At 49.0% G+C, this 25871-nt stretch overlaps 1 protein-coding gene across 10 annotated transcripts in view; it reads right to left on the reverse strand.

Moving 5' to 3' along the window:
- Window positions 1-25871, reverse strand: part of PLEKHG3 (pleckstrin homology and RhoGEF domain containing G3) — a 42359-nt gene extending 16488 nt beyond the window's left edge. For 8 of the 10 annotated variants that reach the window (XM_047079522.1, XM_047079516.1, XM_047079521.1 and 5 more), the window contains exon 1: window positions 25470-25546. The gene's annotated coding sequence lies outside the window, so the exon portion shown is untranslated. Of the gene's footprint in view, window positions 1-24460; window positions 24597-25469 lie in introns of those variants that run through there. The other 2 variants (XM_047079517.1, XM_047079512.1) reach the window with 2 other exon arrangements.

Below are 25871 nucleotides of genomic sequence, written 5' to 3' on the forward strand. Positions count from 1 at the left end.
ACAGGGAAGACAGAGGAGATAGTACGAAGGCTCCCCAACCCCCAGCACCTGGCACAGGCCCTGACTCACCCCAGCTCCCAGCGCCCAGGAAATGCCCCAAGGCTGAGCCACCGATGAGTCTCCCTAAATTCCCTTTAGCACAGCTAAGTCAGGAAGGCCAGCAAGCAGGAAACTGCTCCCAGGTAAGGCAAATACAGCTCCGGGTGGACTTTATTCCTGAGCAGGTGGTACCGTTCACAGGTAGGCCAACCTGGAGCAGTAAGTCTGGGAGGGGCTATGGCCTCTGGGAAGGAGAGGAACATTCCACTCCAACCCCAGAAGACTGCAGCTCGCCAGCACCACTTCCCAGAACGTGTATTTCTGTTTCCACAGGAACAAAGTTCTAGAACATCACTCTCATTACCAATGACCCAAAGCCTTCACCCCTAGTTCTAGGGCTCAGAAATTACTAGACCACAGCCTAGAGCTCTTCACAGCTATGAGAAGGATCTAGAAGGTGGCCTCACTCCGGTAACCTTGAATTTCCCCCTGCTTTTCTGTGCCTCTGCCCCAACCTGGAACAAGTAGCCCTGAGCTCTTGCTTTTGCAAATGTTCTGTTTGCCTGGACATTATTTCCTCTCCATCTACCTCACGTCATACCACCCCCCAACCTGTGTCACTTATACCCAATCCTCAGGTTTCAGATTAGAAGCCAGCCCTCTTTCTAGAAACCTCCCCAGAATACAAACCTGGAGGCCCCCTTCTACCTACTCCTACAGCACCCCAGGATTACCCTTACACCCCCTGTGTGACTGTGACTAGTGTGAGATCCCATCCTCTAGACTGTAAGTGACCTAAGCTCAGGGGCCTTAAAGGTGATCTGGCAAATGGTAAATGATGAACAAACCAGTGCTTCTCCTGAGCTGAAAATCAAGAGCCCAGCAAGGACCCTCTCCAGCACAGCACTTTGCCACAGAAGGTCTCAGCTTGGGCAGGGGGAGGGGTGTCACCTCCTCTGCAATCTATAGGAAGGAGCCTCTCATTGTGCAGGTAAGGACACAGTGGCAGCGCTGAGGCCATTCCAGCCTTCTCCCTCCCTTCCAGGCACAACAAGGGAGGATTAATTAACAAGCTCATCTTGGTGAAACTCTGAGCATCGCAGAGGAAAGCCCCTTGGGAAATGCAACATTGCTCCTTTTTCCTCCCTCCTCAAAAGAGCCTTTAAAATTAACCAACTAGGCCTTTCTACAGAACCAGCCCGCAGGGTAACGCTGTGTCATTTCAGCACAAAGAAAGACACAGATCCAAACTCCGCCCCAGTCCTTAACCCTCAGTCCTGTGGGACTCTGGTGTCCTTCAAAGCCTGCTGCACTGTCAGGCACCCACCCACCCCACCCCCTTCCCCACTCCCGGCAGTCAGTAGCAGCTGGAATAATGGGGCAGAAACTCACGGCCTAAGACCTTTCCCAGATCAAACCTGGGGTCAGTCGGCCCCTAAGGGGATGCTAAATGGCAAAGGCCCAAGTCCCTGATGGATTTCACAGCCAGCCAGGTCAGTTTTAAAGTAGATTAGCCACAGCCCCCCTCCCCCCACAACACACTCTCTCAGGGAGATTCATCTCTAAGGGGTGCCTTCTGAGGGTCACTCTTTAGAGACCCCATTGCCCTGTGAACACAGAAACGAAAGCATCTCTTCTCCTTGGAGAAATTTCCTCTGGTTGAAGGTAGTCATCTGCCTGCAAACCAAGCTCCCATTCTCAAAGTCATGCCCATGCCCAGGAGTCCCCCTGGGGCTGAGACAAAGCATACCAACCAAGAGCTGAAGCGTTCTAAGTGCTACAGAAACAAGTCACTTCCATCTCCTAACAACTCTACAAGGTCAGCACCATTACTACCCCCATTTTACAGACACAGAAACTTGAGGCCACAAGGTAGCATGTGGTAGCTCCTGGATTTGAATTCAGGCACACAGGCTCCAGTGTTTAAGGACCCCTGCCCCAGCTGCTGCCTCCCTAATGGATTTTACACAAGCCAGGGCCACAATTAGTCACAGACCTGAATGCATTGGCTTTGCTTCACCATAAACCGTGGGTGGGGGGCTTATAAAGACTTGTTTTACCGCCATACTTCATTTATCCTAACAAAGGCCACAGAGGTAAAGGAATGAAAGTAAAAGATTCCTTCCGGCTATTTCTAGACCCGCTACTATGTGACCTCTGGCCCGTACCCTCCAGTTGGAACAATGTGGTAAAATACAGATTCCAAGTCAAAGGAGAGCAGGTCATGGAGAAGCGGAAAAGCTTGAGGTCACCAGAATCAGACTATAATTCCTTGCATGAGACAAGCTCCGCAGGGACCAGGAGCCCCAGGATCACAAGGCTGTCCAGGACAGGAAGCTTGCTGGAAAACAACTTAAAGACCCAAAAAGGGAGGATGACAAGCATGTGGGGCCGTGAGAGCAAACCAGGCAGAGTACAGGGGGGCTGTTAGTAGACTCTGAGTACACTCTGGTCCTAAAAGCCTGATCCCAACCAATACTGTGTGTGGTTCGGACTCCCAAAGAGACGGCAGAAGGACTGCCCACATGCCCCTGGGCAGAGGCAACCTCTCCTTCCTTCCTCTTCCCTGAGTATCGCCCCAAACTGTTAAGAGTCACCTCAAAGCCAAGATTAGACCCAGGTCTTCAAACTCATCTGGAAGACACAGTCTGCTGGGGAAGTGGGAGCCCAGAGAAGGAGGTGACAGAGAGCAGCCAAACCCCCAAGCCAGATGCCCACACCCACCGCCCCCTACCACGCCCAGTCTCCAGTTCCCCTAAGTGTCCCCCAGCCGTGACCTGTTCCATCCCTCAACATGAGTCAGTCTAATCATCAATCAATGAATCAGTCTTCTGGAAAACTCTGTCTCTCCAGTCCCACACCTGTGACGGTCCCCTAAGCTTTTCTTTTTGACGGACCCAAGAAGCGGCTCAGACATACATTTTGGGGAGGGGGGAGGCAGAGGCACGAGAGGAATGGAGATTCATTTTTCTTTCTTTTTTTTTTTAACGTTCTCTAAATTTAACAATCGGCACCCTTCCTCCACCTACACCTCTCCAGGTTATCAACTCCGCCTGTTGAGGACCTTCCCCAGGCAGGGAGGCAGGCTGCAGCAGGCCTCTAGGACTCCCAGCACAGCTGAACGGGGGTCAAGTCCCACACCTCCTCCTCCTCCTCACCAGGCTTCAGCACCAGGCCCCCAACCGAACCCACACCCCTGCCTCCAACAGAAAAAATGACAAAACCCACAATTAGCCCCCATGTTCTGTCCTCAGGCCTCTGGTCACTGAGGCAAAAGTGACATCACCTTGCCAACCCCCACCCCCCCCCACCCTGCCCCGCCAACTTCAGAAATGATGGTCCTACAGCGAGGCACTCACCGGGAACCTTCTGGAGAACCTCTCCTTTTCTGGTCCTGGGGAACCCCCAGGACTCAGCAACATCCCCTCTGGCCCTCCCTCCTTGGCCTGCGGGCTGAGAAGGCAGGAGAGGGAGAGGGGCACCCGCTGGACAGCCCTCTGCACGGGCCAGCTCTGGAGACGCCCCAGAAAACATTTTGCTTCAGTCAGGCTGGGCCCAGGTGCGGAGGAGGAGGCTGACGTCATCCTTTCACCTGCCGCCCTTCACCCCACGCCCAAGAAGCGGAAGCCCGACACACCTGCCCTAGAGGCGGGCAGGAAAGGAGCAGGGCGCTCTCCCAAAGGCAACCGCTCCCAAATCCCCGCACACCCACCTCCCCAGGGGCTTCCTACACACTCCAAAGGCTCTCAGAACCTGTCACTCTTGACCTTCCCCGGAACAATGCCCCAACTCCCCAGTCAGGAGCTCCTCAGAGAGGGTACCAGAAGGAAGCAACAGAGAGCAGCTAAGGCTTCTCCAGACAAACACGGCAGGAGCAAGGTGAACTTCCTCAGAGATCTCAAACAGGAGCTGAGCTCACTCAGCCGTGCTGTCGCCCACAGCCCCACGCCCGGCTCTTGCCTGTCTCTTCTTGCCGCTCCCCCTCGGCCACGCCAGAGGGAGGACACCTCTCAGCACAGCCCTAGAGGCTTTCCCGAGGACAGGAGGATCCCTGAGAGGGTCTGGCTCTTTGCCCCTTTCCAGAGCAGCTTCCTTACTCAGGCCCCGCCCAACCCTCCCCGGAGACTCAGGGGCCCAAAGCACCCTAAGAAAGGACAACGGGAGGCTCCCTGGGGAGTAACTGGGTTCGATGTGTTAATGTGAGCAACGTGACTGTCACAGAGGCCATGCAAACAGAGCGACCAGGGTTTCTGGGTCACAAACCTGGGCCAGCTGGCTCAAATTCATTTCCCCTCATGAATTTATTTTCCCTAGTGAATTCCTTTTCCCACCACCCCAGAACAGCAGGGGCCATCAAATGTGGCTGGGTCCTTAAAGCAGGACTTCAGCTGCTGGGAAGGAAAGGGAGAGCGGCTGCCAATGAAGCCCTCCCACCTGAATTCTGGGAGGAAATGCGGGCCTAACAGACTGAAATCCAGAAAACCTCCTCAGCCTGGCCGTGGAGGGGAAAGACAGCCCTTGGCATTTCATCTCAGTGGGAAGACCACACCTCACTCACTGTCCCCACCACCCCGCAACCCCAACGTTTGCTCCTGTTGTTTCTCATACCTGATATCGCATCCCGGACCCTCTCCCCCTACACAAACTCAGTCAAATCACCTCCTTCAGAAGGGCCTCCTCAACCACTTCCAGCCCCTTCAACACACACACAACTGCAGGATGTGCCTCCCTTCAAAGTATATCCACATCCTAATCATTGGCTATAAGGAACCTACTGATGTTGCTTTATACAGCAAAAGAGACTCTGAAACGTGATCAAGTCGAGGCTCCTGAGACGGGGAGACTACCCCAGGTTACCGGGGTGGGCCTGATGTGATCACAGGGATCCTTACCAGAGGGATGCAGGATTCAGACGCTGATGTGCCAAGAACAGCAGAGGGACAGACAGAAAGAGGCTGGAAGACTGCCAGGCTGCCAGCTTTGCAGAGAGAGGAAAGGATCCACAAGCCAAAGGATGTAGGCAGCCTCAGGAGGCCGGAAAGGGTGAGGAAACCAATCCTCCCCCCTGGAGCCTCCACAAGGAACACAGCCCCATTGACCCAGATTCAGTTCTGACCTCCAGAACTGTAAGATAATAAATACGTGCTGTTTCAAGCAACTAAGTTTGCGGGGTTTGTTAGAGCAGCCACAGGACACTAATACATACACACTCCTTTGAACTCTAATGACCCAGAGTATCACTTAAAGTGCTGGTCCTTGGGGTCCGTAAGTGCATGCTTTTCTTCTGGACTAGACGGTAAAACCCAGGGGGGCTGGGCCTTCTTTCCTGTGCCCTTCCTTCCCCCTCAGAGAGCAATGCACATACTAGGTGCTCAATAAACACCTACACTATTGTGCTAAAGCACCCCTCACCATTCCAACAGTAGGTGAAAGATAAACTGGTCAAAACCGAGGCCTGAGCCAGTTCCTCTTAGACTAATGAGTTTCCACATTAGTCACGGCCAGCAAGTTTCCAATCTGCCGAGAGGTACCAGGAGCAGTGACTGCTCATTCACCCCAGCAGTCCTGTCCCACTTGGCCCCAGACAAGGGCCTAGAGCAGGGGCACAGCTGCCCTGCCATCATGCCACATATCAAGTGACCAGTCACAAAAAAATTGAGAGGAAGGGAAAAGTGGCCAAGGAACCACTCTGGAATTTGAAGAAGGGAGTACAATAAGGTCCCCCTACAAATATTGCAGGAAAAGCTTCCTCCCAGGAAGTCTCATATACATATATATGAAAGGCAGATGAGAGCAATTACTGTTGATTAGAAACTGCATTCCTGGGGCGCCTGGGTGGCTCACTTGGTTAAGCATCCCTGACCCTTGATTTTGGCTCAAGTCATGAGATTCTCTCTCTCTCATCCTGTCTCTGCCCCTCCCTCACTCACATTCATTCTCTCTCTCCCTCTCCCGCTCTCTCACTCTCAAAATAAATAAATAATACTTTAAAAAAAATTGCTATTGCTTACAGCCAGGGTAGGTCAACTTGGCTCCCAGCACAGCCTGTCACTAAGGGAAATGACACAATGTCCCCAGAAGATGGAGCAGCTAAAGCTGGTGCTACAAATCATGGATAGATTCAGTGTCCCAAAGGCCCCACACTCTCCTCACTAGGCCAAAAAGGCTCACAGGACCTCCACTGCCTACTGGCAAAATTCAGGAACCCAGCCCGGCAAATTAGCCACCTTGCTGTCCCTACACTGGCCACCCCCCACCCACCACGCTGCAGGGACTGCTTGATTTCACAGGCCTCCAGGCTGGGGTGGGGGAGGGGAGGAAATAGGAGCCACGCCTTCAACAGTCACAGCATTTACTGTTGCATCAGGTTCAAAGGCATTGGAGAATCTCAGGAGGAACCAAGTGGGAACAGAGGGGGTCCCGTTAGGTCCCTCTGCGTCCCCAGCAGAGAAGAGAGAATATGCAAGTGTATGTGTGCATGGAAGTCCATGGAGCAGAGGTTACACGCGCTAAATGGATTCACAGGCTTTGGAGTCAGGCAGACCTGGTCTGAAAGCCAGCTGCTCCTTCACCGGCCCTGTGTGGCCTTGGGCAAGCCACCTGCCCTCCCCAAGGGCTTACAGCTTCAAGTTCCTCATCTGCAAAATGAGAACAATAGCACCAACCTCACTGGTCTCCAAGACTGAGATGATACAAATAAACCAATTTGTACATCTGACACACAGTAAGCCCACTATAAATGGCAGGATGACAAGGATGGATAAAGTTTGTCCCACAAGCACTGGGACAAGAGATTTTTTCCCATTTGTGCCTAAAATGTTTACCCACATCCCAAATTAATAATAAAGATGAAAGTGTTAAACTTGGTGAACTAGCATGACCTAATCCTCCCCCACCAACCATTCATCGTTTACAATCCCAACATCGATTTGAACCATGATCTTACATGAAAAAATAGAAAGCAATTCAGCTGGAAAGGAAAACAGTCTGATATCCATGCCCAACAGAAAGGACAAACCAGAAGATGAAGTGTAAGTGAGTCAGAGTCCTTTGCTCTAGCAGGCAGGGCACATTCCTCAGGGTTCTACAGGGAGAGACAGCATGTGCTACCAGGAGCTAAAGAGGAACAGAGCTATGGAGGGTAACAAGCCTGAGCAGGAACAGAATTTAAGGAAATGTAAGGTAGCAAAAACACAAGTAGATCAATAAAAATCATCCTTGACACTAGTCCCTGAGTTGGTTTTTTCTTTTTAAGTTTTTATTTATTTATTTTTGAGAGAGAGCACGAGAGCAGAGAGAGGATGGAGGGAGAGAGAGAGAGAGGGAGAGAGAGTAAAAATCCCAAGCAGGCTCTGACTATGAGAGCTGAGCCCAATGCGGGGCTCGAACCCACAAAACGTGGGATCATGACTTGAGCCAAAGTCGAGAGTCGGATGTCTGAGCCACCCAGGTGCCTCACTAGTCCTCGGGTTTAAAAAAAAACAATAAAATAAAATCCAGCACCAAGGTGGGCATGGGAAGGACATAAAACCATCAGGTAGTGGGAAGAGCCTTGCTATTAACCCATTTCCTAAATCACAGAGAATATCAAAGAGGGGCATAGCAGCAGAAAGTGTATGAGCCCAGGGACTCCAGCCAGCACTGCTCAAAACCAGCCCCAGTTCTGCCCCCAAAAAGCTGGATGACAGATAAGGAGTAAGGCAGTGAGCGATCTCTGCCACAGTGTCTACCCTCTCATTTAGAGATAACAGTCCTTGCCCTTCCTAAGTCGTGAGCTTCAGAATTCACTGGACAAGTATTTTCAAGCACTCACTTTGCACAAAGACATTGTGGCAGCCTTGTGGGAGACACAGAGATGAATCACACACAGAGCCTGCTCTCAAGAGCGGATACTCTATCAAGAGAAACAAGACAAGCCCATCAATAACAAAAGGAGGTAGAGAATGGGGTCATGAGCAGCATGGGAGTTCAAGACTGTCTCCAGTTTTGGGAATTCATTCCACACTTCTGAGCATGATGCTAGGCCCTAGGGATACTGAAACGAATAAGACCTTGTCCCTGTCTTTGAGGAACCAATTCTAGAAGGAAAAATTAAACAAATTATCCACAAAGCAATGCCTTGAGGGCTGGTACAGAAGTACAAATACATAAACTGTGCCCACAGGAAGAGGGAATAACTAGTGCGACCTGGGCAGCTTTAAAGGAGGTGATAGTTGAGCTGAGCCTTGAATGATGAATAAGCTTTTACTTGGCAGGTGAAAGGATGTGAGGGCCCTTGATGCAAAGGCAGCAGCATGGAAGAGCTGAGTCCCAAAAGGATATGGACGTCCCAAGGACCTGGGGTGGCTGGCAGCAAGAGGCCAGGCTGGCAGGAATGGGAGAGACTGTAGGCATCGGCAATGGCGGGAAAGGACACACCCGAGCCATGCCTGGAAGGAAGAACAACTACCGGGACAGTAAGGGAAGGGCTCTAGGAGATGAGGTGTGAGAATATGCCCCAAAAAGCGACAAACCCCACGTGGGGCTATGGGAGCAGGGGTCCATATAGCCAAAGAGCGTTCAGGAAGAATCCAGAGGCCCAAGAAGGTGCTGACTATTCGTAGAGAGCTTCAGGGAGGAGAAAAAGAGAAGGACCCAGGGAAGCATCTGCTAGAAAGAACAGGACCCATTCCAACCCTTGTGAAGGGGGCAGAAAGGAGGATCCCAGTAAAGGTGAAGACACAAAGCTTCGTGTAAATTAGAAGCTTCTGAAACCAAGAAAACTGAGAGATGGGGGCTTAACCAGAAGAGAATGTCCCATTGGGGTTCCAGGCCAAAGGCTCTCTCCTGGGCTGGGGACTGGTCAGAATACATCTCATCACCTGAGGACTTTTTCCCTTCCCCAAATTCTCACGTTCCCGCCCTAAGCAAATTAGAATCAGGGGCAACCTGCCAACAGGGTGGCTACCCCAAATGCAACTTCCTCTCTACTTTCGAGCATGACCATCCAGACCCAGAAAAGTGTGTAAATGTGAGCAGCAGTGCTCCCCACCACACCGCTTAGTGAACTGCTTCCATCCATCAAACCACTCTGGCCTTCCCCGACTCTCAGGCACTACAGCAAAAATGCTCCAATACCCCTCCTTCTTTGCCCAGGACGCTGATCTTGGGCCTGGTGCCTGACCCAGAGAAGTTAAGAAAGTGGATTTTCTTCTATAAGGCAGACTGTATAGGCTCTCACAACAAATGGCGACTCTCAAAGGCAGCCAAGCCCTTTAGACAGCAAGGCCTTATACATTTCCCTTCCCGGATCCCTCTCCCAGAGTCCAGGAGGGCCCCTCTCCACCCCACAGCACCTGTCTCCACCCCCCTGGCCCCTTCCCTTCTAAGAGGCCTCAACCAAGGAGGCCCAAGAAACTCATCCAACCAGTTCCCAGGTGGGAGGAAAGGAGCTGTCTCCCTTAGCTGAGAGGTTAGGAGACCAGAACGCAGACAGGAGGGGCGGCTGTCCCCTGGGGTGAGGGGATGCACGTGGCATGGTGCAACACAGGCCGGGCAGCACAATCCCGCTCCTGGAAAAGCAAGGCCTTGACTCAACATTTAAAAACATAGTCAAGTCAGGGTGGCAATCTGCCCCCTGAACTCCCTGCTCCTGTGGCCCGGAGATCCAAAAGTGGCGGGCACAGCCCCTGCCTGGCAGTGTCCATCCGGGAGGACACAGGGTGGGGGAGAACTTCCTTTCACTTGCTGACCTGCCACCACTTGATTTTATCCAAAATAACCACCCTCTGTGGATTCTGGGAAAAAGAAACTTCAGGAAGAAGTGGGAGATTAACTCTGCTTTTCCCAGCGCAGAAGCGCTTTTGTGCTGGGTCGCTCCAACACTGCGGCCCCTTCTCTAACCAGCCAACTCTGAATGTTCAGAAATCAGAAGGCCCTCTGAAACCCCCAGGAGAACCGTCTACAGTCACCTCTAAAACAGGAACACGGGACTGTCTTGCTCTTACCCAGCCACAGTTGACAAATCCACTAGAAGCCAGGGTAGGATAAAAGAAAACAACAACAAAAAAAAACCCAGCTCTCCGACATCTACATGGGGTTCCTTGGTTTCTGAACCTCCAAGGGAGAAACCTACCTTTTACCCCCAAACCTGAGGCTAGCCAGCTTTCACGGGGTAGTCTGTAAAGGCCTGGAGGCCCAGAGCTGAGAGTCAGGCCCCCTTGTACCCCCTGGCCTGGCCTCAGCCAGGTACCTACCGCCTTCCTCAAAAGGGCTCCCATCGGAGCACCGAGAGGGCCACCTGGGGCCCGGGAGCTGCGCCCTCCCAGCCCCGGCAGCCGAGCGGTTAACAGGCTTGGGGCGAGCAGCGAGCTGCCACCAACAGCCTCGGGAATTAAAGTGCCCGCCGCCTCCTGCAAAAGCTCTTCAATAAATGTCCTATTCAGAACCAGTTCTGCGTGTGGGTCATACTTTCTGCATTTCTTTCATTCCTGATGCCTGGGGGGCCCCCCGACGGAGGAAATGAGGCTTCTCACCCTAATTCAGCAGGCCCCAGCGGGGTGAGGACCCAGGCCACAGTCTGGCAGGTATGCACTGCCCGGCTGAGGACATGCAAATATCTAAGCAATTAAACACAAGGGGACACTAACTGCAGGAAGTCAAATACTGAAGACACTTGAACAAAGCCAGATCATTCACCAGCACAACAATACTCCATTTATGTGGCTCCTCCCCCACCCCAGGCCCTCAAAGCCTGAGGATATTAACCCTTGTCCTTACAACAGCCAGGGGCACAGGGAAGAGGCAGGTGGGCAGCAGGCATTATTAGCCATTTTACAGATCAGGAAACTGAGTGGCTCCCGAAATGCCAGATTGGAATACCAACTGGCACATTATTGGGGTGAACCAGGCATTGTGCTGAACAAAACCTCTGTGTAGTCTCCTCACAACAACCTCAAGGTCCAGAGCCATGGGCTCCTTTACCCAAGGCCCGACAGGGAGGGAAGAGGGGAAAGCCAGGCAGGGTTTCCTGGAATCCTGCTTCCAGAGCTCTTCACCATTCCACGAAGTGGCCTCAGGTGGGGCCTTAAGAGATGCAGATGGAACCCCTTGAGCCCACCTTGTGGGAACGCCCTCAGGCACTTTGCTCAGAACAAGTTCCTACACTGAGGGGCAACCGCAGAGAGAGGGCAGTCACCTGGGAATTCATAACTCCCTCCTAGAAGCTTCCAGGAACAGTTTCTGTGTCCGTTGAGGGATGGCCCAAGGACCAAGCGCACTGGCTGCCCTTCTCCACCCCGTCACAGTGAGGGGTACTCATCCGCACTGCAGCTCAGTGAGTGGCAAGTACCCTAAAGAGTCTTCTGTGAATGCTCTGTCCTCTTAACTCAGTTACAGCCTCCTGCAGTTACGGACCAGATCTTGGGGTGGGGGTGGGGGGGTACCCTCTTTCCCCCAGGTCTGCTGGCACTCAAATGCCTACTACTGATTTTGGCAGGTGTGCAAGCATATGCCAGAAAAAGGCCACAATGAAGCACACGGGTGGCTGGTATTTTCTGAGCTCGTACGGGAGAAAAAGACCTTCCCTAGAGGAGGACCATTAAAAGGTTGGGGAATGGAAAACCAAGCTGTTCACCTCGTCTCTGCTGCCTGGTCAGACCCAACCCAGCTGAAAGCTGCAGCGTCCAGGCTGAGAGGACTTCCTGTCTGAAAACAGGATTACTCAAACTCACTCACATTTAGTGGCAATATAAACTGCGTGCCAGGTCCTGAGAACATGGCAATACGTAAGGCAGAGCCTTGCTATCAAGGAGCTTACGTTCCCAGTGGGAAGGACACAAATGGTAGGCAAATGACTAATATATTTCTGGGTAGTGATAAATGTCATGAAGAAGATAAAGCAGGGAAAAGAGTGTGAGTGGGGGATGGGGGCGTTGTTTGGTCAAGAGGCCTGGGAAGGCTCGAAGGAGGGGACTCTGGGGCGGAGTCCTGTGTAAGAAGAAATCATACCGCAAAGTTCTGGGGGAAGAGCCTTCCAACAATCCTTTCCTCCACTCCACCTCAGCCACCGACCCACATATTTCATATGTCCCAGAGCTCATCATCACCAGTAAGTGCAGACTTCCCAAATATACTTTTAAGCATCCGACTCTTTGCAACCACTGAGGAGGAGCAGAGTATGAACATTACTAACCCTACAACAAAAAGCCATCACAAGGGAATAAAAAGATGGAACAAATTGGCACTCCAAGAGCTAAAATAAAAGAAAACTCTGAGCAAGACTTTGAAAAAGTACTAAACAGAAATGAAATATACGATATTGAAATTTAAAACCCAATACATATGGGCTGGCTCAGTCAGTAGAGCATGCGACTCTTGATTTCAGGGTTGTAAGTTCAAACCCCACATTGGCTGTAGAGATTACTTAAAATTGAAAGAAAAATCCTGGGGTGCCTGGGTTGGCTAGGTGGGTTTAGCATAGGACTCTTGGTTTCAACTCAGGTCATGATCTCACAGTTCATGGGACTGAGCCTCGTGCTGACAAGGCAGAGCTTGCTTGGGATTTTCTCCCTCCCTCTTTCTCTCAGACCCTCCCCACTGTCTCTGTCTCTGTCTCTCTCTCCCTCTTTCTCAAAATAAATAAATATTTAAAAAATAAAAATAAAAAATTTAAAAACACTTTAAAAAGCCTTTAAAAAATAAATAAAACCCAATAGGTAGGTTAAACAGAAAATTAAACACAGCTAGAGAATTAGTGACATGTAAAGAAAAAAAAAAAAAAGCCTGAGTAAGTCATCCTGATTTCAGTGCAAAAAGAGAAGATAGAAAATATGAACAGAGAGATCCAGAAAGTTCCAGAACAAAAAGGAAAATGGGAGAGAGGCAATTTTCAACGATGGAACATACATGAATTTTCCAGAACAGAAGGTAGACATTTGTCCTCTGATTGAAAGCACACACAAGTTAAATTTAAAAGAAGGCTACAGGGGCGCCTGGGTGGCTCAGTCGGTTGAGCGTCAGACTTCGGCTCAGGTCATGATCTCACAGCTCATAGTTCAAGCCCCACGTCGGGCTCTGTGCTGACAGCTCAGAGCCTGGAGCCTGCTTCTACTTCTGCATCTCCCTCTCTCTCTGCCCCTAACCCACTCGCATGCTGTCTCTGTCTCTCTCAAAAATAAATAAACATTAAAAGAAAAATTTTTTTAATAATAATAATAAAATAAAAGAAGGCTACATTTAGCTATATCGTGCATAGTATAAATGGAGAACACTGAAGACGGAAAATAAATATCTTCAAGGATTATAAGGAAATACCACAAACAACTATATGCCAATAAATTAGATAACTTAGACAAACGAATTCCTAAATGACACAAATCAATGACTGACTCAGGAAGAAATAGAAAATCTGACAAGAACTGTTCACAAGTAAAGAGACTGACTAGTAATTTTAAAATTCTCAATAAAGAAAAGCCCAGGACTAGAGGGCCCCACTGATGAATTCTACCAAACCTTAAAGAAGAATTAATACCAATTCTTTACAAACTCTTTCAGAAATAAAAGAGGAAGGAACACTTTCCAACTCATTCTAGAGGTCATATTACTCCAATATCAAGACCAGACATCACAAGGAAACTATAGTTTAAAATCCCTAATAAATAAAGATGCAAGAATCCTCAACAAAATACTAACAAATTGAATCCAGTAACACATAAAAGAGTATACACTATGACCATATGATTTATCCCAGAAATACAAGATTGGGTTAACATCCAAAAGTCAAGATAGTAATAAAGTACAAAAACCACCTGATAATCTCAGTAGACCCAGAAAAAATATTTGACAAAATCTAACACCTTTCCATAATAAAAACACTTTCACAAACTAGGAATAGAAGGGAACATTCCCATCCTTACAAAGAGCATCTACAAAAAACCTATAGGTACTTCGTACTTAATGGAGAAAAACTGACTGCTCTTCCCCTAAGATCAGAACAAGACAAGGATTTCCCCTCATGCCATTTCTATTCAACAGTGTACTAGAGTTGTAATCAGGGCAATTAAGCAGGAAAAAGAAATAAAAGACATTCAGACTAAAAAAAGGAAGAAGTAAAGCTATCTCTGTTCACAGATGACACAATCTTGTACATAGAAAACCCTAAGAAATCCACTGTAAAACCATTACTACTAATGAAAGAGTTCAGCAACATGGCAGAATATAAGATCAACACATAAAAATCAATTCTAGTCCTATACATTGGCAGTGAACAATCCAAAAATGAAATGAAGAAATGAAACAATACCATTTATAATAGCAAAAAGCATATAGTGGTTTGGAATACATGTAACAAGGAAAATGCAAGACTTGTGTACTGGAAACCACAAAACACTGTTGAAAGAATTAAAGAAGATCTGAATAAATGGAAAGACAACTCATGTTCTAATGCATCAGAACATTTAACATTGCTAAACTGGCAATACTCCCCAAATCTATGTACAGCTCAACACAATCTCTGTGACAATCTCAGCTGGATTTTTGCAGAAATTGACAAGCTGATCCTAAAATTCCTCTGGAAAAGCAAGAGACCCAGAATAACCAAAACAATCCTGAAAAAGACCAAAATTGGAAGACTCACAGTTCCTGATTTCAAAACTAACTACAAAGCTACACTTACTAAGACTGGCTATACTGGCATAAAGGCAGACATATAGATTAATAGAATTGAGAGTACAGAAATAAAACCTCACATTTAGAGCCAACTGATTTTCATCAAGGGTACTAAGACAATTCGACAGGAAGAGACTTTCAACAAGTAATACTAGGACAACTGGATATTCACATGCAAAAGAATGAATCTGGACATCTGGTTTACACCATACACAAAAACTAAGGCAAGACGTATCACAGATCTAAATGTAAGACCAGAAACTGTAAAATTTTAGAAGAAAACATAGGAAGAAATCTTGCTGAACTTGGGTGAGCAATGGTTTCTTAAGTATCAAAAGCACAAGCACCAAAACAAACAAACAAAACTGATATACTGGACTTAACAAAAATTAAAAACTATAGTGTTCCAAAGGGCACTCTCAAGAAAGTGAAAAAAAAAGAAAAGAGAAAAAACAAATTACAAAATGGGAAAAAATACAAAACAGTTGTAAATCATATATTGGACAACGGACTCATAACTAGAATATGTAAGGAACCCTAACAACAACAATAAAACTCAATTTATAAATGGGCAAAGATTTGAATAGACATTTCTCTAAAGAAGATATGCATAAGGCCAATAACCACATGAAAATATGCTCCACATCATAAAGCATTAAGGAAATGCAATCAAAACCATAGTTAATACCACTCCATAACCACTAGGATGGCTAAAATAAAAACAATGTTCAACAAGTATTAGCGATCATGTGGAGAAATTAGAACGCTTTGCACCCTCCTGGTAAGAATGGAAAAGAGTCCAGCTTATTTGGAAAACAATTAAGCTGTTTCTCAAAAAGCTAAAGAGTTACCATATGGCCCAGCAATTCTACTCCTAGGTATATACTAAAGAGAACTGAAAATATATGTCCATACAAAAGGTGAACATAACCATTCACAGGGTGTTATTCATAACAGCCAAAATACAGAAACAGCTCAAATGTCCATCAACCGATGAAACGATAAACAAAATGCAGTATATCCATACAATGGAATATTTGGCAATTAAAAAAAATGAAGATCTGATAACATTCCACAACATGGATGACTCTTGAAAACATCAAGCTAGTCATAATAAAATACATTTTTATGAACTCATTTATGTGAAATATCCAGAATAGGCAAATGCATAGAGAGAGAAAGGAGATTTGTGGTTGCCTGGGGATGAGGGATGGGAAAAAATGGAAACGACTGCTAATAGGTATAGGGTTTCTTTTTGAGGGGGCATAAACTGTTTTAGGACTGGACAGTGGTAATGGTTGTACAACTCTGTGAATATACTAAAAACCACTAACCACCTTACATAGATGAATTTTAAGATATGTGAAATGTCTCAATAAAGTTATAAATCAGTCAATAGAATCTTAAAAGTAACAAGTCAGTGGGAAAAGTATAGACTCTTCAATAACTCGTACTGGAAAATTTGGCTACTCCTCTGGAAAAAGAAAATCAGTTTGATCTTACAAGGTTGAATTGTTCTCTACCTTGCCTGGACATAAGTCACCTAGGGCATTTCATAACCATGCCTGGGCCCCACCCCAAGATATTTTTATTTTTGTTTTTTAATGTTTTTATTTATTTTTGAGACAGACAGAGCAAGCGGGGGAGGGGCAGACAGAGAGGGAGACCCAGAATCTGAAGCAGGCTCCAGGCTCCAAGCTCTCAGCACAGAACCCGAGGCAGGGCTCAAACTCACAGGCTGTGAGATTATGACCTGAGCCGAAGTCAAAAGCTCAACTGACTGAGCCACCCAGGTGCCCCAAGATATTATTTTATTGGTCTTATCTGAGGTGATACTCAGACATCAGTACTTTCTTTTTAAAGCTCCTCATAAGGCTTTAGTGTGGAGCCAGAGTTGAGGTCCAATTTCATATAAAATTTAAAATGAATTTAAAATGTAAGCATGGGAAGCAAAACTTAAATTGAAAATAATATATTTATAAAATCAGAGCAGGAGAGGATTTTTTGAACAAGAGACAGAAAGTATAAACAAAAGATTGGTAAATCTGACATTAAAATTAAAACTTCCTTATGAAAACTGACATTATTAATAAAGTTAAGACAACCCACAGCTCTATGTAACGAATATAATATACCAAAGATTAGTTATTTAACATATATATCTTTTAACTCCTAAAAGACAATGGCAATTAAAACTCTGGAAAAGTATACAAGAACCAATAGCACGTGGGAGAGGCGTGGGGGGTACGCATGGGAAACTCTTCACTATGTTCTCTTTTGCAGTTTGAATCATGCGGATATATTATCCAGTTAAATACAAAGGTTTTTTAACGTAAAGGGCAAAGACTCATACAATAACACGATTGGCCAATAAACAGGAAAAGTGTCCATCCCTACCTGTAATCAAAGTGTAAATTTTATTTCTTTTGAGAGAGCGAGTGTGTGCAAGAAGGATAGAGAGAAAGGGGGAGAGAAAATCCCAAGCAGGTTCCTCGCTGTCAGGATAGAGCCCAAATAGGGGTTTGATCCCATCAATCGTGAGATCATGACCTGAGCCAACATCAAGAGCCAGACGCTTAACCGACTGAGCCGCCCAGGCACCCCAAAGTGTTCATTTTAAAAGTTTTTTTTTTTTCCTTTTCCAATGTTTTTATTTATTTTTGGGACAGAGAGAGACAGAGCATGAACGGGGGGAGGGGCAGAGAGAGAGGGAGACACAGAATCGGAAACAGGCTCCAGGCTCTGAGCCATCAGCCCAGAGCCTGACGCGGGGCTCGAACTCCCGGACCGCGAGATCGTGACCTGGCTGAAGTCGGACGCTTAACCGACTGCGCCACCCAGGCGCCCCCCAAAGTGTTCATTTTAAAAACCCCTTTATTGGGGCACTTGGGTGGCTCAGTTGGTTGGACATCTGAATCGATATCAGTTCAGGTCACGATCTCCTGGTTCCTGGGATCCAGGCCCACGTTGGGCTCTGCACTGACAGCAAGGAACCTGCTTGGGACTCTCTTTCTCCCCCTCTCTCTGCCCCTCCCCCATATGCAATTGTGTGTGCCCACGCATGCTCTCTCTCTAAATAAATAAATAAACATGAAAAAAAAGAAGAAAAAAAAGAAAACACTTTTTAAAAAATAATTTTTTTTTTAACGTTTATTTATTTTTGAGACAGAGAGAGACAGAGCATGAACGGGGGAGGGGCAGAGAGAGAGGGAGACACAGAACCGGAAGCAGGCTCCAGGCTCTGGGCCATCAGCCCAGAGCCCGACGCAGGGCTGGAATTTACGGACCATGAGATCGTGACCTGAGCTGAAGTCAGATGCTTAACCGACTGAGCCACCCAGGTGCCCCTAAAAAATAATTTTAAAATACCATTTCATACCTACCAGATTGAAAGACAAAAAAAAAAAAAAAAAAAAAAAAAAGCGAAATAGGAGTTCTCCTATTTCTGGTAAGAATATAAGTTGTTTTTACAAATCATTTGGGGACAGTTTCACAGTATCTCGAAAAGCACAACTTATGACCCAGTAATCGCACTGCTGACGTACTTGGGAGAGAAGACTGACATGCATGTTCAACACGGTATTATTTGCAGTGGTGAAAAAAATGTCCATCAGTAAGTGCAAGGTGATACAGTTCTACAACAGATACCACACAAGCGATGAATGAATAAATGAGATTTAAATATACCAATACGGGAGCGCCTGGGTGGCTCAATCGGTTAAAGTCCAACTCTTGGTTTCCACTCAGGTCACGATTTCACGGTTTGTGAGACTGAGCCCCGCGTGGGGCTCTGCAATAACAGCGTTGAGCCTACTTGGGATTTCTCTCTCCCTCTCTCTCTGCCCATCCATGCTTGCTCTCTCATTAAGATAAACATTAATTAAAAAAAAAACACACATGGATAAATCTAGGTAACAATGTTGGATAAAAAATTCAAGTTCAAGGAGAACACATTGAACGTGATGCTATAGAGGTCAAAATTAAAACAACACAATACCATATGCTACTTATAGACAACAGTGTAAAGTATAAAAACATGCAAAGGAATAATAAACATCATAGTCGGGAGAATTTTATTTCTGGGGAAGGAGGGAAGAAAATTTCCCCAAGAGATTGCATCTGTAACATTCTATCTCCACAATAAATGAGACAGGTAAGGATGATACAATTACCACTTGCCGGGTCTGCACAGTGGGAACACAGCGGGGCTGGGTCAGGGTTCCTAGACAGAGGCGGGCCCGTCACCTGAAGACTGACTAGAACAACCGGCACCAAGGCCACACACGGAAGCACCTTTCGGCAGCATCCAGAACCAAAACAAAGGAACAAAGCTTCCCTGGGAAAGAGGCCTGGGATGTTTGAAACTGCAGCTCCTTCCTCCCTGTCATTTTCTGGCCTCTGAAAGTGCTGTGTGGCACCCAGGCGGATGCTTAAATTGTAACTGTACTGAAAGCATTCTTGTTTCTAAGACGAGTGCCCTTTGGGATACCTGGCAGGCCATCTGGGCGCAGCTGAATTAGGGCTGGACCTGCTTTACTTGACTAGCCGGATGGACCCCCCTGAAGAGAGGGCTGTCCAAAAAGCCAAAAAACTCAAGAGAGTTTTAAAAAAGTCTTGGATAAAGCGGTGCACCTGTGCCCCAGGGTCACTCAAAAATTCAAATCTCATCCCTGCCAAGTCTTGGCTGAGTGCTCCTGGACACATTTCCAACCTTGGGTGGACTGCGTTTCCTTATCTGTGGCAGTGGGTAACACCACTTATTCTGCCTTTGTCCAGAGGAGTAGTGATATTATTACTCAAGTATCAACACTTTTAAAAGTTGTAGTCAATCTGGTTGGGAATCTTTTAAAAATGTTACACGCTTCCTTGCATGCCTTCCTAAACAGTCAAGGGAACATCATTTAACCTTTTCTGGACGACTCTAGGTCACAATTACCAGCAGAGCATCACTTATCAAAATGATGACCACCTGCCTAAGGGTCATTCCTCCTAAAGAGATCCCAGCTCTTACGCAGGTACTTGCCCTTCCTGCCGTTCCGACCTCTGTCAACTCCCAGTTGCTCCGTGGGCATTTTTCCTCTCTATGCTGGTCTCTTTACAGCCTTTCCTTTGCTGCTTCCTTTCAGCTGTCGGCTTGGAAACGGGATGACACAACATATACATAAAAGTTAAACAGAGTCTGGGGGGCTGGTGTGAAGAAAAACGTAGGAACTGGAGTCCTGGCTGATTAGAGGTCTTGACTATATGCAGATAAGCAGGACCACAGGTAGGACAAGTCCTGAGGAGCACACAAGAGGGGACCCACTGCCTTCTGTGGGATATTATGGGACATATCATGGGATGAACTATATTCAAAACCACAAGCACCCCTTCTGTCCACTTTGCATGGGGGCAAATCCTGCCACGGGCCTGGCAGGACTGGTCCCAGGGACTCCAGTCAGCACCCTTCCACTTTTCCAGGCTGCAGGAATATAGAGCTGCCTGCCCCTCCGTCACAGCAGCTGACCACAGGTTAACTTCCCCAAATATCCTAGGCATTTTTAGACAGGAATAGAACATTTGTGAAGAATGTGAAAATTTCTTTTAATTCCTAAGGTTTCATTACACAGCAGCAAATATTTACTTATACAGCAAGTGTTTATTGGAATCCTACGATGCAGGAAGCAATGTGCAGGAATTGGGATGTAGCAATGTGCAGGACAGAGAGAGGCTACATGAATACTGGTTCCCTTTTCTTGTCAACACTTGCCAAATGTTGCTCAAGAACCTCCAATTTACGCACACGCGCACGCACACACACACACACACACACACACACACACACACACACACACAGAGTCTTGCAGCCTGGGGAGTAAAGGATATGAATTTTTGAGAGCTTCCAATACCTGTAGTTCCAGCTCTCCTCTTGAGATGCTGTTACACAGTAAGAACTAGACTTTACTCCTCTGGCATCCCTCCCTCTATTCTTAGCCGGACCCCAGCAATAATCAGCAACTTCAAGGACTCTCAAACTGTGTTTCCCAAAAGGTTGCATGGACGGCCACCGTTGCGCCCCCTGGAACCTTCGTCAGGACCTGTGTCCAGCCCCACAATCTGCTCAGCAGGAAGCAGAGTGAGAGTCCTTAAAAACCCATTTCCCGAGCTTAAACCAGGGCTCCCTCCCCAAAGGCCAGCAAGACAACCATAAAAAGTCCGGCTCTCCCTTTGCCTGTGTTCCCAGATGGCAACAGCCTACACAGGTGGGCCCTGACCCCCGCCGCTGCCTTCTTCTCCCAAATCCCATGGAACAAAACCAGGAGCAAACGAGACCACCAAGCCCAGATTATGCTCAGGACGGGACCTCAGCACAAGCTCATCACACCCTGTTGATTACACTTTATACGGTTCTGTTATACAGGAACAAAGATGAATCAAGCACTCTCTCCTCAGAGAGCTTCTAATCAAAATGAGGAGCAAAGAGCAGAGAGACCCAGTTCACAAGACAGGCCTTCATCCCGGGCAGCTAACCCCCAGAGCGGCTGCTAGCATCTCGATGCACCTCCTTCTGATCATGGGGTACAGGGCCCTGCCCGGTTTTCCTTCTCCTGACTTACGGCCACCCCAAATCACAAAAATGCCTGTTTGCAACTTTCTCTGAGGCCAGATTATAACCAGCCTTATGCAGCCTCTAGGCACCAATTGGCAGGCCCAGAAAACCCCGTCACCACAGGGCCTGCCTGCTGTCCTGCGTGTGCCACAGGGCCCTCAGGGGGTGTGGTCTGGCTGATGACCACTTCCCTGGGCCTCACCCCCCACAGCCCATCCCTGCTTCCTGAGCCAGGGCAGGGCCCCCAGGAAACCACTCACCACAGCTTTGACAGCAGTCTTAGATCAGGCCCCTCCCTTTGAGGTCCGTGGTTCCAGCTAAAAGAGACTCCTCAGACTAGCCGGGTGGATGCAGCACAGAGCTGAACAGTTAGAGTCCAGGCAGAACCCAAGATAAGCCCCCGTCACAGTCCTCTTGCCACCTACGCAATCTGCCCAGGCCTCCCCTCCCCTCCCCTCCCCTCCCCCTCCCTCATCTTCCCCACCCCTTTCACTCCCTCTTGGAACATAAGTTATCTATAGGACCCTGGGAGAGGGGCGGATAGCCTTCCCAGCTGTGAGGCAGGGCGGAGAGGCCAAGGACCACGGTGTGATTCATCAGGGCTGTTTAAAAGCAGGGGGATTTCCAGAGCAAGGGAGGGCCAGGGCTACCCCCAGCTCACCCGTCGCCTGGGAAAGAGGCACACACCTGGGAGTCCAGCATCCTCAACCCCACCATCGGGAACCTAGGATAGGGTAGAAAAGTCTCACTAACGAGAAAGCTTGCGCTAACCAAGGTTTCTGTTTTTACCTCCCTCCAATTCCCCACCCCTGCCTAACACTTGAAATGCAAAGCCTTTCATCCAGAGTCCTTGGCGATGGCATTTAATATCTTGGACTACCCCTGCACAATTTGTTTGGAGAAATAATAAGATTATCATGTATTGAACACCTCTGTAGGCTGTGCGAAGCACTGAACATTGGTTCTCATTGTTCATGGTCACACAATACCGTACGTGGTAGGAATGATGACTAACACCATTTTACAGGTGAGAAACATAGGCTTAGAGGTTAGCACCGCAGGGCTAGCAAGCTGGAAAGCTGGGATCCAAATCCAGGTGCACCCAATTCCAAACCCTGCCCCTCAGTTCTACAGTGGGTTGCTTAACTGGGTTTCAAGCAAAGAGACAAAGGGAAATACTTCCCTCAGGCATTATCTCAAATATCCCTTGTTCAGGAGGCTTCCCAGGCCACCCCATCTAAAAATGCCATCTCACCCCTTCCATGGTAATGTGCATCCACCTTCCCTATCCATGTTTCTGCTTATCGCTGACATGCTTTCTATTCACTTTCTACCTTGCTTTACTGTTGGCTTCCCCCACTAGAAGTCAGTGCCACGAGGTCAAGGATTTTTGTTATCCTTTGTTCGCTGCTGTGTCCCCTGCATCCATATTCATATACAGTAGGTGCCAAATAAATGTTGAATAAATGAATACTTTAAAATACACCTTAAGAAGCCTAACTGGAAGAAGAAAAAGAGGATGATCCATCCATTCAGGGGAAGAAGTGAGATGAGAAAAAGAGAGCAAGTTAGGAGCCCTAAGAGGAGTCCAATTAAGAGGAAATGAAGGTCTGCCAGGTCCCCTGTGGACTCCAGTAAAGCCTTTCCTGCTGGCAGTAGTGATTTCCAGCTGCCAAGGCCCCAGCCTGAGGGCTTCTGCTGGGGAGGGCAGGCAGGCAGCCCTGGAACAAAGGCCTATGGACACGCAGCTGGCCAGAGAGGCGGCACAGAGCAGAGGCCTGGGCCAGAAGGGCAGCCTGGGGTGGGGGGAGGGAGGCAAATGAGGAGCTGAAGAGGCCCCTCAGTGCAGCTGCAAAGGCAACACCCTCCCAAAGCCAAGAGTCCCCTCAACCCCCAACACAACAGAGAATAGCTAGATGGCGCCACAATTAACCCTCCAAAGTCAGCACCGGGGCCTGGGCTTGTGGCAACCCCTCCAGGCTTGGAGCCAGAGCCTTCACAAAGTTCTGGGGGGGGGGGGGGGGGCGGGGAGGTGAAGGGGCCAGCCACAAGTCTGGAACACAGTCCCTGTTCCCCTACAGCCCTGGTCATCACTCAGGCCATGGCCTTTGGCCTCCTCCTGTGTAAACACAGTGACCCTGGGTTAGCTGCGGATTTGGTAAGCCAAATGTTTACCCTGGAGCTGATATCACAGGCCACGGATGTAAACTTCCACCATAGGATCCTGGTATCTGCCATCTCCTATGGCACATATGGGACATATCCAGTAACTGTAAAGCTCTTGAGAGTTCCTCCCAGTCACAGGGAGCTCTTTATTTTGTATAGGAGCTCATAGAGCACTTTGCACGTCTCTGGCTTCATCTGATCCTTACCACAGCCTCTATAGGAAACGCAGGCAAGTACCCCACTTTACTCCAGTGGAAACGGGAGTCTGAAAGATGTGTGACATGCCCAGGTCATGTTGGAGAAAGCATGGATTAGCCAGAGAAGGAATCTGAGTTCTAGTCCCTATTTGGCCAACAGGGATAAGGCTCAAACCACCTCACATCTCTGGGCTCTGCTGCCTTCAGGTGTAGATAGAGCAGGCTAGTCAGAGGTGCCTTCCAGCTCAAGCGACTCTACCAATCTTTAATGCTATGCAGTAGAGCCAGGATTAAAACTCAAGCAAAATCCTGTGCTGGACTCCAAGGCCATCGCTTGTCGGCCTTGGCTAAGATCAAGTGGACTCCAAGGCTAGTGCTCTTTCCACTCTCCTTAATAGGCCACGTCTACTAAAAGGCAGTGGAAAAGCCCCGCAAAACAGCTTTTAAAGCACTCCCTCTGCTTCTAGGACTTGGTTTACCCAGAGCAGGATATCCAGGGAGCCAAGGGGTTGCCCTGCCCTCAGGGAAGGGAAAGGGTTCAGCAGCAGGAGTATTATTAACAGCAGGCTTAGAAGGACGAGATGAGGCACCCCAGGATCACGGGAAGGGATGAATAACAGAAGGGGTACATCTTCCTTTGATTCTTACTCTCTAGGTTTTCTGCTGGGGATGGTTGGAATGAAGTCATTCCCAGCTGAAGTCAATCAGGATTCCACTCTCAGTCCAGCAAGGAAGGTGCTAGAAAGGCACTTTCCAAAAAGGAAAACAAGCGATGTGCTCAAAGGGGAAGTCCTCCTGGGCTGTCATTACTCTCCCTACTTACTATTTCTTAAGCAAGGTCGATGTGATTGGGCTGCATGAAGAGGCAGGGCTGGGGAGACTCTGGGAACCCCCAGTCTAGGGTTCCATGTAGTATGATGCAGTCTGAGTCGCCTCCCGAGGGGCTCCGGAGCAGAAGACAGCCTCTTTCATCAGCCAACAGTTTAGCAAATGGCCTCAAGAATGAAACCCTTGCCGTGGCCACTGAGACCGCCTCCCCACCCCCACCCCGGGCCACACCTCTCCAGCCTCCTACCAGTACATTTCCCACTCCGTTCTTCCTTTTGTTTTCAAAAGCAGCGCCAAGGAGTAAAAGTAGCTACCGAAAAATGTCCCGAAATTTCAAGTTTGCACGTCTTATCCTAGCTTTCCAAACCAAAGAGCTGAGAAGAGAGGAAATTAACCAAACAGATTTCAGGAGTGGGTGAGGTCGAGGTAGACAGTGGCAGTCAGTGGCTTCTATGCCTTCGGCTCCCGACACCTCATTTCTGGCACCCCCTCTAATCCCTTCAGTACAGGAGGAGAGATTCCCAACAGCGAGCACCGTGTGGCACCAACCCGGAACAGGCTGCTGGCGCCCCTTGGGCTCCCTGGACCAAAGGTTGGGGTCATTCCGCAAAAGGGTCCACCCGGCCCGGGGCCCACAGTCCGAGGCAAGGGCCAGCCCTAGGGCGACCGAGCGCGCAGGGGGAGCCGGTGGGCGCAGCCTCGCGGGCTTCCCCACTTTCAAACGGGGCCTCCCGGAGCCACCTGGCGCGCTCGCTCCTTTTGTTTCCGGGGTGGGGGCTACAGGACAGAAAATGTCTCCGTGCACGAGCCTCCCGCGCTCCGGTCCTCTGCCGGGAGGTCGCCTTGGAAGGCGCCAACGCGGCCCCGGGCCCTCCTCAGCCGCCCCGAGTCCTCACCCCGCGGGGGGCTGGAGCGAGGGCCCGGGAGTGGGGAGAGGGGGGTCTCGGAGGGGCTCTAGGCGCTGCCACTGGCGGAGGGAGAGGGGAGAAGCGAGGGCCACTCACCGCACGGTCGCCGCCCCGCTGGGTCCGGCACGCTCGGCGCGAGAGGCTGCCCAGGTGCGGCCGAGACGCGGGCGCGAGTTTGAAAGTCGCTCTCGGCAGTGGCTGAGGCTGCCCGCCGCTCCCGCCCACTGCCCAGCCCCTCGGCTGTCCGGGACGCGGCCCGCTGCAGGCGCGGCCCCCGGGGACCCCAGCCCGCGCGCGCCTTCCCAGCGCCCGGCAGGAAGTCGGGGCCGGGCGAGCGCAGCCGGAGCTGCGGCGGGAGGGAGGAGAGAGGGAGGAGCGGGCCAGGAATTTTTCCAGTGGGTGGAGACTCGGGCCCGCCGCTGGAATCCAGCAATTGGCGGCTCCGCGGGGACCCGAGGAAACTTCGCGACGCGGCGAGCTGGAGCCCGGGGTAAAGGG

The sequence above is a fragment of the Lynx rufus genome, unplaced genomic scaffold (genome assembly GCF_022079265.1).
Source record: "Lynx rufus isolate CCGP_SWC_20201006 ecotype Redwood Valley unplaced genomic scaffold, mLynRuf1.p SCAF_17, whole genome shotgun sequence".
Lineage (NCBI taxonomy): Eukaryota > Metazoa > Chordata > Mammalia > Carnivora > Felidae > Lynx > Lynx rufus.